Source organism: Eutrema salsugineum, unplaced genomic scaffold, assembly GCF_000478725.1.
Source record: "Eutrema salsugineum unplaced genomic scaffold, Eutsalg1_0 scaffold_12, whole genome shotgun sequence".
NCBI lineage: Eukaryota > Viridiplantae > Streptophyta > Magnoliopsida > Brassicales > Brassicaceae > Eutrema > Eutrema salsugineum.
This window is the reverse complement of record NW_006256895.1, coordinates 4,165,049-4,176,235: the sequence shown is the minus strand read 5'-3', so window position 1 is coordinate 4,176,235 and position 11,187 is coordinate 4,165,049. Positions and strand designations below refer to the sequence as shown.

Sequence of the window (11,187 nt, the reverse complement as noted above, 5' to 3'; positions counted from 1 at the left end):
CTTGGAGGAAATTGGCACACTCCTGCGAATATGCCTGACGGATATGGGGTTCATCATAATTGGCACAAGAAAAGTATATTTTGGGATCTGCCTTACTGGAAAGATCATTTGCTTAGACATAATCTTGATGTTATGCACTTTGAGAAGAATTTTTTCGATAACATCATGCATACTGTTTTGAACGTCCAAGGAAGAACCAAAGACAGCGTTAAATCACGGATGGACTTACCCGATATATGTAACAGAATTGAGTTGCATATGGTGAGTAATGGGAAAGCACCTGTTCCTGTATTTCGGTTGGGTGCTGAACAAAAAACAGCATTGTTTAATTGGGTATCATCAGCCGTGAAATTTCCCGATGGATATGTATCTAATCTGGCTAAATCTGTGGATAAAGGACAAAAGTTTTCAGGGATGAAAAGTCATGATTGTCATGTGTTTATGCAACGGTTACTTCCTTTTGCGTTTGCTGAACTCCTACCGGGACATGTCCATGAGGCACTAGGAGGCATTGGAGCTTTCTTCCGTGATCTAAGTACAAGGACATTATCAGAAGATGTAGTTGCACAACTGTCTACAAATATTCCAATATTGTTGTGCAATTTGGAGAAAATATTCCCACCTGCTTTCTTCGATGTTATGGAACATTTACCTATACACCTCCCTCATGAAGCAGAGTTGGGAGGACCTGTTCAGTTTAGGTGGATGTATCCGTTTGAACGATTTATGAAGCATTTGAAGGGTAAGGCCAAAAACTTAGCAAAAGTTGAAGGGTCTATCGTGGCGGGAAGTCTGACAGAAGAGACTTCTCATTTCACGTCTTATTACTTTGCTCCAAAGGTTCGTACACGCAAACGGGCTCCAAGACGTTACGACGATGGGGGTATAGGACAAAGTTACGCAGTAGAAGGTGTGCCTGATATATTCTCACCAATTGGACGTCTAAGTGGGAAACTAAAAGAAACTTGTTGGTCAAACGAACAAGACTACCACAGCGCACATACATATATACTTCTGAATTGCGAGGAATTGGCACCTTACGAGAGGTACATAATTATAACCATGTATGATTAAAATTTGATTGAACATACGAAATGTCCTTAACAATGTTTTAAAATTTCAGCACTTTCGTCAGTCAAGTCCGAGAATGCATTGATGGTATTTCAGAAGATGAAATTAACAAGCGAAAAGACCAACATTATGCATTGTGGTTAAAAGGTCAAGTCGAGCATGATGACATGACATATGCAGTATGGTTTCATGAGTTGCTCCTAGGTCCTATTTCGAAGATAACTACTGCAGCTATGTATTTCACACGTGGCTATGTTTTTCATACTTATAGTCATGGCACTCAACGGGCAACTACAAACTATGGAGTTTGTGTACGAGGTGAAGTAGACTTTTATGGGATCATCAAAGAGATAATTGAAGTGGAATACCCCGGATTAGTCAGAATGAAAACTGTTCTATTCAAATGTGATTGGTTTGATCCTACGGTAGGTCGTGGAGTGCGAATTAACAAATTTGGAGTGGTAGATGTAAACGCATCTCGGCGATACAATAAGTTCGAGCCATTTATACTTGCATCTCAAGCAGAACAAGTCACCTTTGTTCCATATCCTCAAGTTCGGAATACGGGAATTTCATTGCTGGCGGTTGTCGAAGTTGCTCCAAGGGGTATAATTGATGGTGTAGATCTTCCGCCAATGCAACAAGATGATTGTGTCGACATTACAGAACCGGTTGTTGAAGAAAATGTTCTTTTAATTGATCCACGTAATCGACAAGTTGAAGATCTACATGGGGACGAAACTGAAGAAGGTGCTGACGAATTTCATACAAGCAGTGATTATGATGACAATGATGATGAGGACACCGAGGAAAATGTTGATGAAGACTAATTAAATATTTTGACATTTAATTGCATGCTTTGAACGTTTCAATGTAACATTTGTCAAATTTAAATTTTTGAAAAATTAAAGCCAATTAATGAAGACTACTTAAATGTTGATGAAAATTTGTTTAAGTGTTGACTTGGACATATGTTGACTATTACGACGAATTTACGACGATTATTTAGAAATCGTCGTAAATTCGTCGTAATATGCAAACCCTAAACCCTTTAGGGTTTAGCTTTCCCAACTTACAGAATGGTTTTTGGGTTCATTTTTCCTAAGTAAACTGATGTATTATATAAGAGTATGTAGTATAAGGTTCAGGAACTTGTAGAACTGTGGTTTTTATTACGACGAATGGGAGTGATCGTCGTAAATTCGTCGTAAAATACCATCGAAAATACGACGAAATGTAACCCCTAAATCTTATAATCAATCTTTTATGGGGTTCAGGGGGGATTTTGATAAGGAGAATGAAATGGCTTACCATCTCATAAGATAAAACAACTTTCTAAACAAAAAAAAAAAAAAATTCAAAATTTGACATATATGTGTTTATCAAGTAATCTTAAGGTGTTATATACATTTACACAAGATGTATGGATTTATCTTACATCTTACTAAATTCTTCATTAAGTTATGTAAACATGCTAGAAAGTTATACAGACCACATTTATCATGAATAGACATGCTTGTATGTCCTTATGGATGTTTCAATTTTTGAATTTCATCAGTTTTGGTATAATTCGTCGTAACATTACACAGCCGTCTTAATTTTTGATTAGTGGATACACAGCCGTCTTAATTTTTTTGATTTATACGATTCGTCGTAAAATCGTCGTAATGTTACGACGATTTTACGACGGATAGCACGAATCGTCGTAAACTCGTCGCAAAGCCCAGATAAAGCCACGTGTGTTTTTCTTACTCGCTTTGTTGTACGGTGGGATCTTTGCGACGAATTTACGACAGATTCGTCGTAATATTTACGTCGAATTTACGACGAATATAAATACTATATATAGGACCTCACCCCTTCCTCATTTCGTCGCTTATCTCTCCTTCCTCTCTCTCTGCTTCCTCCTTCCCACCTCCTCCTTTCGACGCAAAAAAAAAGGTAAATAATTTTTTTTTATTACTTAAAATTATAATAATTTTAAATAGTTTAGAAATTCAAACGGTTTAGGTCGGGAATTAGTTTAGGCTCGGAATTTGTTAGATTTAGGATCGGAATTTGTTAGATTTAGGATCGTAATTAAAAATTAATTGTAATTAATTTGAAAAATAAATTTTTTTCGGTTTTGCAGACGATGACTCGATGGAGGACGCATTACATCAATTTCATGGCGGACGGACATTCTTCCCGGGCGTCTGCCTCGGGAAACACCGGGACCGATGTCCCTTCATCTTCTGGAGCCTCCCAGGTTCCGAATACTGCGGAGCCATCTCCACCACCGCCTCCACCACCACCTCCACCACCGGCTGTCGAACTGGTACCCGCCCCGGCTGCCGAACCGGTACCCGCCCCTCCTCATCCGTATGCCCAGTTTACGGTTGAGGATTTACTAGCCTTACCGGGACGGGGGGCTTTACGACGTCTGGTTCCTGGAAAAGCGGAACCAGGCTCTTATTGGTAAGTAAACTTTTTTGTTTTTTATAGTTTTTAAATTAACGCTTTAGTTTACTTAAATATTAATGTAATAATTTTTTTTTTGGTTTCATAGGTTTACTTTGGATAATTGTGTCGGGCGGAGCGTTTCCGACACAATTAAGAGTCATTTCGTGGAGCCGCACGTCAATTGGAGCAAGGTGTCGCAAGAGACGTGCGACACCTGGTACAAGTGCTTCGCGGTAATATTTTTATAATTTTATTTATATCATTTTAAATTGTTTTAAATTTAATTAATCTTACTTTTATATTGTTTATCTAATTTTTTGTTTTCTTTTGCAGCAACGGTGGAACTGGGACATCGGGATCAACGAGACGGTCCGCGAAGCTTTCGAGGAAAAGGCGAAGAAACGCCTAGTCAACACCGTTTCCGATTGGAAGCGGAAATGGGAGACCGACGGCGACGACGCAAAGCCGAGCTCCATGTCCACTTTGTGTTGGAACGGGTTGAAGGCGTATTGGGTGGACCCGCATGCCCAAACCACCGCTGCTAAGTGTTCGGCCGTCCGAAACCGGGTCGATCCGGTGACTGGTGAGAAGTTAGTGACCCCGCACACTTCTGGCCAAATATCTTTTGCGGGAAGACGTCTCATGATGGTAAGTAATTAAATATAAATTATTTCATTATTATTTTAATTTTATTTATTGCTAGAATTAATTAAATATTTTTGACTAATAATGTTTATTAATTGGTAGGCCGAGGAGAACGGAGGAGAACTACCTCCAATGACGAAGCTCTTCGAGACCACTCACCGGAAGAAGGACGGGAGCTTTGTCGACGCTCGGTCCGAGGAGATCTACAATGCCGCAATGCAGCGGATCGCCGAGCGGGAGACCCAGGCCACACCTGACGGTACTATCCAAGTACCGTTGACCGTCGCTGAGCAAGACCAGATTTTCAAAGAGGTATGATATCTATTTCTGTTTTTTAAAAATTTATTATATTTATAATTACTTAATAAATAATTAACGTTTTTATTTTCCTTTTGTAGGTTGCTCCGAAGAAGAAGGGCCGAACCTTAGGGATGGGCTCTATTAGAGACTGTCCTGCCGCCACGGCTTCCGGATTCCGCACGCAGGATCCGCAGCTTCGCCAGGAGCTTGCTACGGCCAATGCTGAGATCACCAGTCTCAGGCATGAGCAAGTGGCCCAGAAGCAGGAGCTCACCGAGATACATGATCTCTTCGACATCATTGCGGAAGCGGTTCCGCAGTTGGCCACCGCAATCCGAGCGAGGCAACAGCGAGCACGGAGGGTTTTTGAGACCGGTGGTAGTTCCGGTACTGGACCATCGGACCACCAGACGCAGGGCGGTCAGTCTTCGGCTCCGGTCTCAGCAGCGACGGGCGGTCAGACTTCGGCTCCGGTAGTGCAGACGGGAAACGTCGGCCTAGCAGCGACGGGCGGCCAAGACGGAGAGCCTCCTCGTGACGTCGATCTCAACCTCGACGATTACGACATCATTGTATAGATTAGGTTTTTTTGTAAAAAACAATTTGTATTAATTTTTTTTTTATTTATAAATTATTTTTGAATTTAAATTTCAATTTAAATTCAAATTTTTTCTATTTTTAATTTTTTGATTATTTTAAAAATTCATTAATTAAATTAAAATCGAATTAAATAATTAATTTATAAATCGACGTAAATTCGTCGTAAATTTACGTCGATTTAACGTCGAATGTTTAACGACGGATTTACAACGAATAAGTTTACGTCGACTTTACGTCGAAACTTTACGACGATTTAACATCGACAATTAAAAATTTCGTTTCCCTTAATTGAAATTGTTTGTCTCCTAATCGTTGTTAAATCGATGTAATTTTACATCGATTTTACGTCGTTTTTATGATGGAGTTCTTTCGTTGTACATCCGTTGGAAATTTTATGACGCATTTACGACGAATAGTTCCCGACGATTTTACGACGATTTTTCGGAGTTGGTAATTTTACGACGATTTTACGACGATTTCGGTTTTACGACGATCGTTTTACGACGATCGTTTTATGACGATTTTTAATTCGTCGTTAATTCGACGTAAATGCTCTTTTACGTCGATATCTGCCGACGTAAAAGCCGATCTTTCTTGTAGTGTTGGTTAACAGAGTCTTCATGGAAGTTTGAGAATTGAGCTTCCTTGCCACAGGAGTTTGAATCAAGCCATTTGGACCAGTATTGAAGGAGTTATGATGCATCAAACGCAGAGTGGTCTGAGAAAATGAGAAATGATGCGACTTGGGTGTGCGACTTGATTAACTCGCACCCATGAATGTTCATGCTCTGGAAACAAGTTGTTACTTTAAAGATGAGTGTAAAGAGACTCTGAGCAAGGTACAGACTTCCAGAATCAAATTTGACTAAATCCACAATGCTGTGCGAGATAAACCTGCGAGTTGGACATGAAACGGAACCATCTAGCACATGTGTTCGCAATTTAGACCGACTTTTGTGTGCAACTTGAGCAGGGACGTGACCATCTCGCACATATACATTCTGGAGTGTGCGACCTGGGCTTGCGAGTGGGGAAGGAGCTGAACTGAGCCGCACAAGAACATGCAAGATGAAGTGCTAGATGGACGTGCGGCTGAGAAAGGAGTTAACCATCTAGGAGTCTTGAGCGCCTTTTGGTGCGAGATGGGTGTGCGGGTCAGCCATGGACGTGACCATCTCGCACACCACCCACCTGACCCATCTGAGCCGGGTCAGTACCCAGTTTTTCATGGGCTGACCCGGTCCATAACACAGTATAAATACCTTTTCGGGAGAAAATCCTAAGAATCTTACCTTTTATCTTTCATGCTCTCTTAGCTTTCTTTCATTTTGAGTGTAGAAAAACGAGTTTGATCAAGAGATATCTTAGGGATTTAATCATCTTAAAGCTGTTTCTTGTCATCTCATCTTCTTATCTTTGCTTCTAATCATGATTAACATCACCTCTTGCAAAAGATTCGGTGTGTTAATCATGATTAAAGGGTAGTCTTCTTTTAAGCTTCTAGGTGTGTAGATTAGGGTGCTTAGATGTTTGATTCATGATGTTTAGGCTCTAGATTCTCATTTCCTTTCCTTAGTTAGCTGTTCTAAATGCTAGATCTCTCATTATAAGCTTGATCTAGAACTTAGGCCTTTCTCCACCCACAAGGTGTTTGATGAAATGCCTGAATGAGCTAACTTAAGGGTTTATGTTTTAAATGCCATGGGAATTTTTGTTTGAAGCATACATGACATATTAGAACTGTTTATTAATGCATATTGATCATCATTACCACTAATGAGAGTTAGATTTGAATGCTGATTAGTATAGTGATCATTGTCTTGGGAAAGAAATGGTCTTGCTTTGAGTTCTAAGTTGATTGAAATTTGAGATCATGTGATGCTTGCTTTATCGTTCTGTATAAGATTCAGTATTTCTTAGCTCTTATTTTGATGCACAAAGAGACTGTCTGGTTATTTTAGACTTGGAACCTTATGCTTATTGATTGCTTATTCACTAATGAGAATTAGTCTTGATTAAGTAATTTGCAAAGAGATTTCTGTCATGCAAATGAATCAATCTGCTTTGGAAGTCTAGACTAAAGAATTGCAATTTGCATTGTTTTCTTAGCATCATGAATTAAGCATTGAAAGCACCCTGATCAATGATCACATCTAGAGGTTTAGCTTTATCTTTATTTGACTTTGAGTATTTTCTTTGTTGTCTTGCTTGTTTAGTTCTTAATTATTACTTGCTTCTTGTTTGTTTTATGTTTTTAGATCACTTAATCACCAACCTGTTTCTTTAGACTTGGATTAAAAATTGATCCTTATAGTCTTAGTGTCTAGAATCTCTCCATTTGGATTGACCCTCAAGTGCCACAACACAAGAGGTTAATTGACCTTAGTAGGCTAAAAACCTACTATCAATTTGGCGCTGTTGCCAATTGGGGAATAATTATAGCATTAAGACTTTGGATCTTCTTGAGATCAAGTCATTTTATTTTGTTTTACTTATTCCCTTTCAAGTAATGTCTTTGTTTTCAGGTGTATGAACATCAGAAGTCAAGCAAGAAGACAAAAAAAAAGAGCTGTGCACATTAAGAGGTTGGGTATGGATCAAGGGCAACAGTCTCATGATGGTAATGGAAACCACCAGGATCAGCAAGAAGGTCCAGCACCACGTCCAAGAACAGTTGTGGGAGCTGGTGATGAGGCCAATACTCAGGATCAGAGACATGGGATTCAAGCTCCTACACCTGAAAACGATTTTGAGATCAAATCTGGCTTGATCAACATGGTGCAATCAAACAAGTTCCATGTCTTGGCATTAGAAGACCCATTAGATCACATTGACAACTTTGATAGATTTTTTGATCTAACTAAGATGAATGGAGTTAGTGAGGACAGTTTCAAGTTAAGGCTATTTCCTTTTTCTCTAAGAGGCAAAGCTCATCAATGGGAAAAGTCTTTACCTCAAGGATCAGTCACAACATGGGAGCTATGTAAAAGAGAATTTCTAACCAAGTTCTTCTCTTCATCAAGAACAGCAAGGTTAAGAAATGAAATCTCAAGTTTCATTCAGAAGAACCATGAATCCTTTTGTGGGTCTTGGGAAAGATTTAGAGGGTATACCATACAATGCCCTCACCATGGATTCTCAGATGCTCAACTGCTAAGTACCTTCTACAGAGGTGCTTTACCAAAGGTCAGACTCCGCTTGGACACTTCTTCAAATGGTAATTTCATGACCAAGGAGGTCAATGATGCCATGACCCTTGTGGAGAATGTAGCACAGAATGATGAGATTTATGGATCAGACTTTGACAGGAATTCAAGAGGTGCTGTGTGTACTGAAGAGGAAAGGACAACGAAAGACATCTGGTCTCTCAATGAGAAGCTAGATAAACTTCTCCTAGCTTCTCATAAGTCATTCAACTTGGTTAGAGATGTGAATCATGTGTTTCAAGACACATTTCAAGGGGAAGACATCACAGCTGAGGTAAACTTTGTAGGTGGACAACAAGGTTACCAAAAAGGCTTTACCTACTTCAAGAATCACCCCACCCAAAACTTTCACTCTCACATCAATAACCAACAAGGTTTTGTCCCTCCCCAATAGCAAAGCCTCCAACAGAACTCAGGGAATAAGGATCAAGAAGCACAGATCCTGCTCCAGAAAATCCTCCAAGGTCAAGCAAGTGGTGCCATGGACTTCAACAGAAAATGGCTGAGATTACCAACAAGGTGGATTGAACTTATTCTGATCTTGTAACTCAGCTTTCAACCTTGGCTTCCAAAGTCAAGACTCTAGAGATCAACAAGGGCCACTGCAGTTCTCAAGCTCAAAGATCTTTACCAGGGACATCAGTTGCACATCAAATAGAATACTGCAATGCAATCCTCTCAAATGATGAGAATCATGCTGCTGTCCAAGCTTTTGAGGATCTTCTCCATGGCAATGTCTCAAGTGAAAAATGTCTGACAAAAGATGATGAGGACGCCATCATAGATGAGTTTGAGTTCCTGTTCTGTGATCTCAATGAGGACATTGAGAAAGAAAGTGGGGAGGCAGCTTGTTTTGATATGTAAAAGAAAGGATCAGAGAGTGGTTCAAGGAAGGACATCTGATGGAGTCTCTAGCATTGGTTCAACAAGGGTGACACCCAAAACTATCCCAAAGCTAGGTAATCCAGGAAAGTTCTCCATATCATGCTCTCTTGGAAGCTTGAAAGTGGACAACGCTTTGTGTGTTTCTGGATCAAGCATCAGTGTAATGTCTTTAGACATGGTGGAGAGTTTAGGCATCAAGAGTCTTAAGCATCACCCCATGCCAATCACCTTTGGAGATTCATCCTCAAAGAAACCAAATGTAATCCTTGAAGATTACCCACTGAAGATTGGTGAATGCACAGTTCCAACTGATTTTGTAGTCATGAAGATGAAGAAGACCAAAGGGCTACCTCTTTTGCTTGGAACTCCATTTCTGAATACCACAGGAGCAAGGATGGACTTTGATACTCAAAGAGTGATGCTTACTAAAGTAGATGATGAAGTATCTTATCCACTTAAGCCTCCTCTTGCTGGGTTTTGTGGAGTTATATCTGATGATTCTGATGAGTTGAAACACTATGAGATGAAGTATGTGGGGAGTATTGGAACTATAGAAGAAGCTCAACCCCTTGCATCTGTTGAGAAAAAGAAAGAATCCCTAATAAGACCTGATATTGAGTTAGAAGGGGATTTCTTTAGTGATTATGAAGATTGATTAGAATCTCTGTCTCCCACACCAAGTGAGAAGGAGATCATCAGCAACAAAGGCAATGGTTCAGGGTCACAAGACAAGAACCCAACAAGTACCAAACCATTCACTCTTGGGTTTTCTTCTCAAGTTTGAAGTCTCACTCCTTGGAAGTTTGATGGTGGGGCTGTGGAATACAAGGTTAAAGGCAATGGAAGATCAAAACCTTTTGCTAAGGTCAGGGCAATCCTCACACAAGATCTCATAGACAAAGGATCTGATGGTGTCCAAGAGCTGATGAACAAAGACCTCATGCTTGAATTCATGGACAAGAAAAGCAGCATCAAAGCTCCTCCTCTCACTCATTAAGAAAAGGTTTTGCAAAGTCAAACTTAGTGACTTAAAAAAAAGTGCTCTTGGGAGACACCCCAAGCTTATCCTTGTACATACTTCTTCTTAATGGTTTCTCGTCTTTTTTCATATTTAGGATGTCTTGATGGGTTTTGTGAAGTGTTTTCAGGTCTAAGGTGACTTAGGGATCCTGGGTCCAACGACAAAGTGAAAAGGAGCCTGAGAACAAGTTGAGGAAGGACTTAAGGCATGAAAACTGGTGAGCCGCCTGGTGTGCTACATGGGTGTGCGAGTTGGACAAGGTCAGATCACATCTAGCACACCTGTTCGCAAATCACACCTACATGGGTGTGTGGGTTGGTGTCTTCTAAGGCCATGTAGCAGCAACAAAGAAGGCCAGAACTTTCAAGAAGCTTTTTGTGCGACTTGGGTGTGCGAGATAGGAAGGAGAGCAGCCCATGTCGCACAGCTGAAGAAAGCCAAGCTTTATGTGCGACTTGGGTGTGCGAGTTGGTCCAAGACAAGTCCATGTCGCACAAGAGAGTACAGGCCAACCAAAACCTATGTCCAGTGATATCTAGCCTCATCTGGTGCAGATAATCACTCCCTCTTTGCATAAAAACAACACCAGGTATCACTCCAAACACTTTTAAATGAGCATTCAGCATTTTTCATTTGTCATTTGCATTTTGAATTTTATTTTTCCTCTTTCTCATGCTTTTATAACACAGGGGACTGTCTTATTTAAATGTGGGGGAGGGGTTTTATGTTTACTAATCATGTTTTCTCTTGTTCTTATTTTGATTTGCATCTAAGTGCATAGAAAAACCAAAAAAAATAGAAAAATCTGAAAAATTTTCACAAAAATGTTCATTTAGTTGCATTCACATTTTTAGGATTGAGTCTACTTGCATAATCACGTAGGTTGCATCATTTTCATGGGAGTAATGATAGGTTTCTTTGAGAGAGAATCATCTTAAGAACTTGAATTCATGGCCCTGGGTATTAATTCTCTATTGCTTGCAAAACTGGTATGAAATCAAGGGTTAATCGTGCATG

The 11,187-nt window shown here is 40.0% G+C and overlaps 1 non-coding gene across 1 annotated transcript; it reads right to left on the bottom strand.

The window, feature by feature from the left end:
• Positions 1-8,088: 8,088 nt before the first annotated feature.
• LOC112089454 lies at positions 8,089-8,195 on the bottom strand. Its single transcript, XR_002901092.1, has one exon. It is a non-coding gene; the product is annotated as a small nucleolar RNA R71 (small nucleolar RNA).
• Between the last annotated feature and the right edge of the window lie 2,992 nt (positions 8,196-11,187).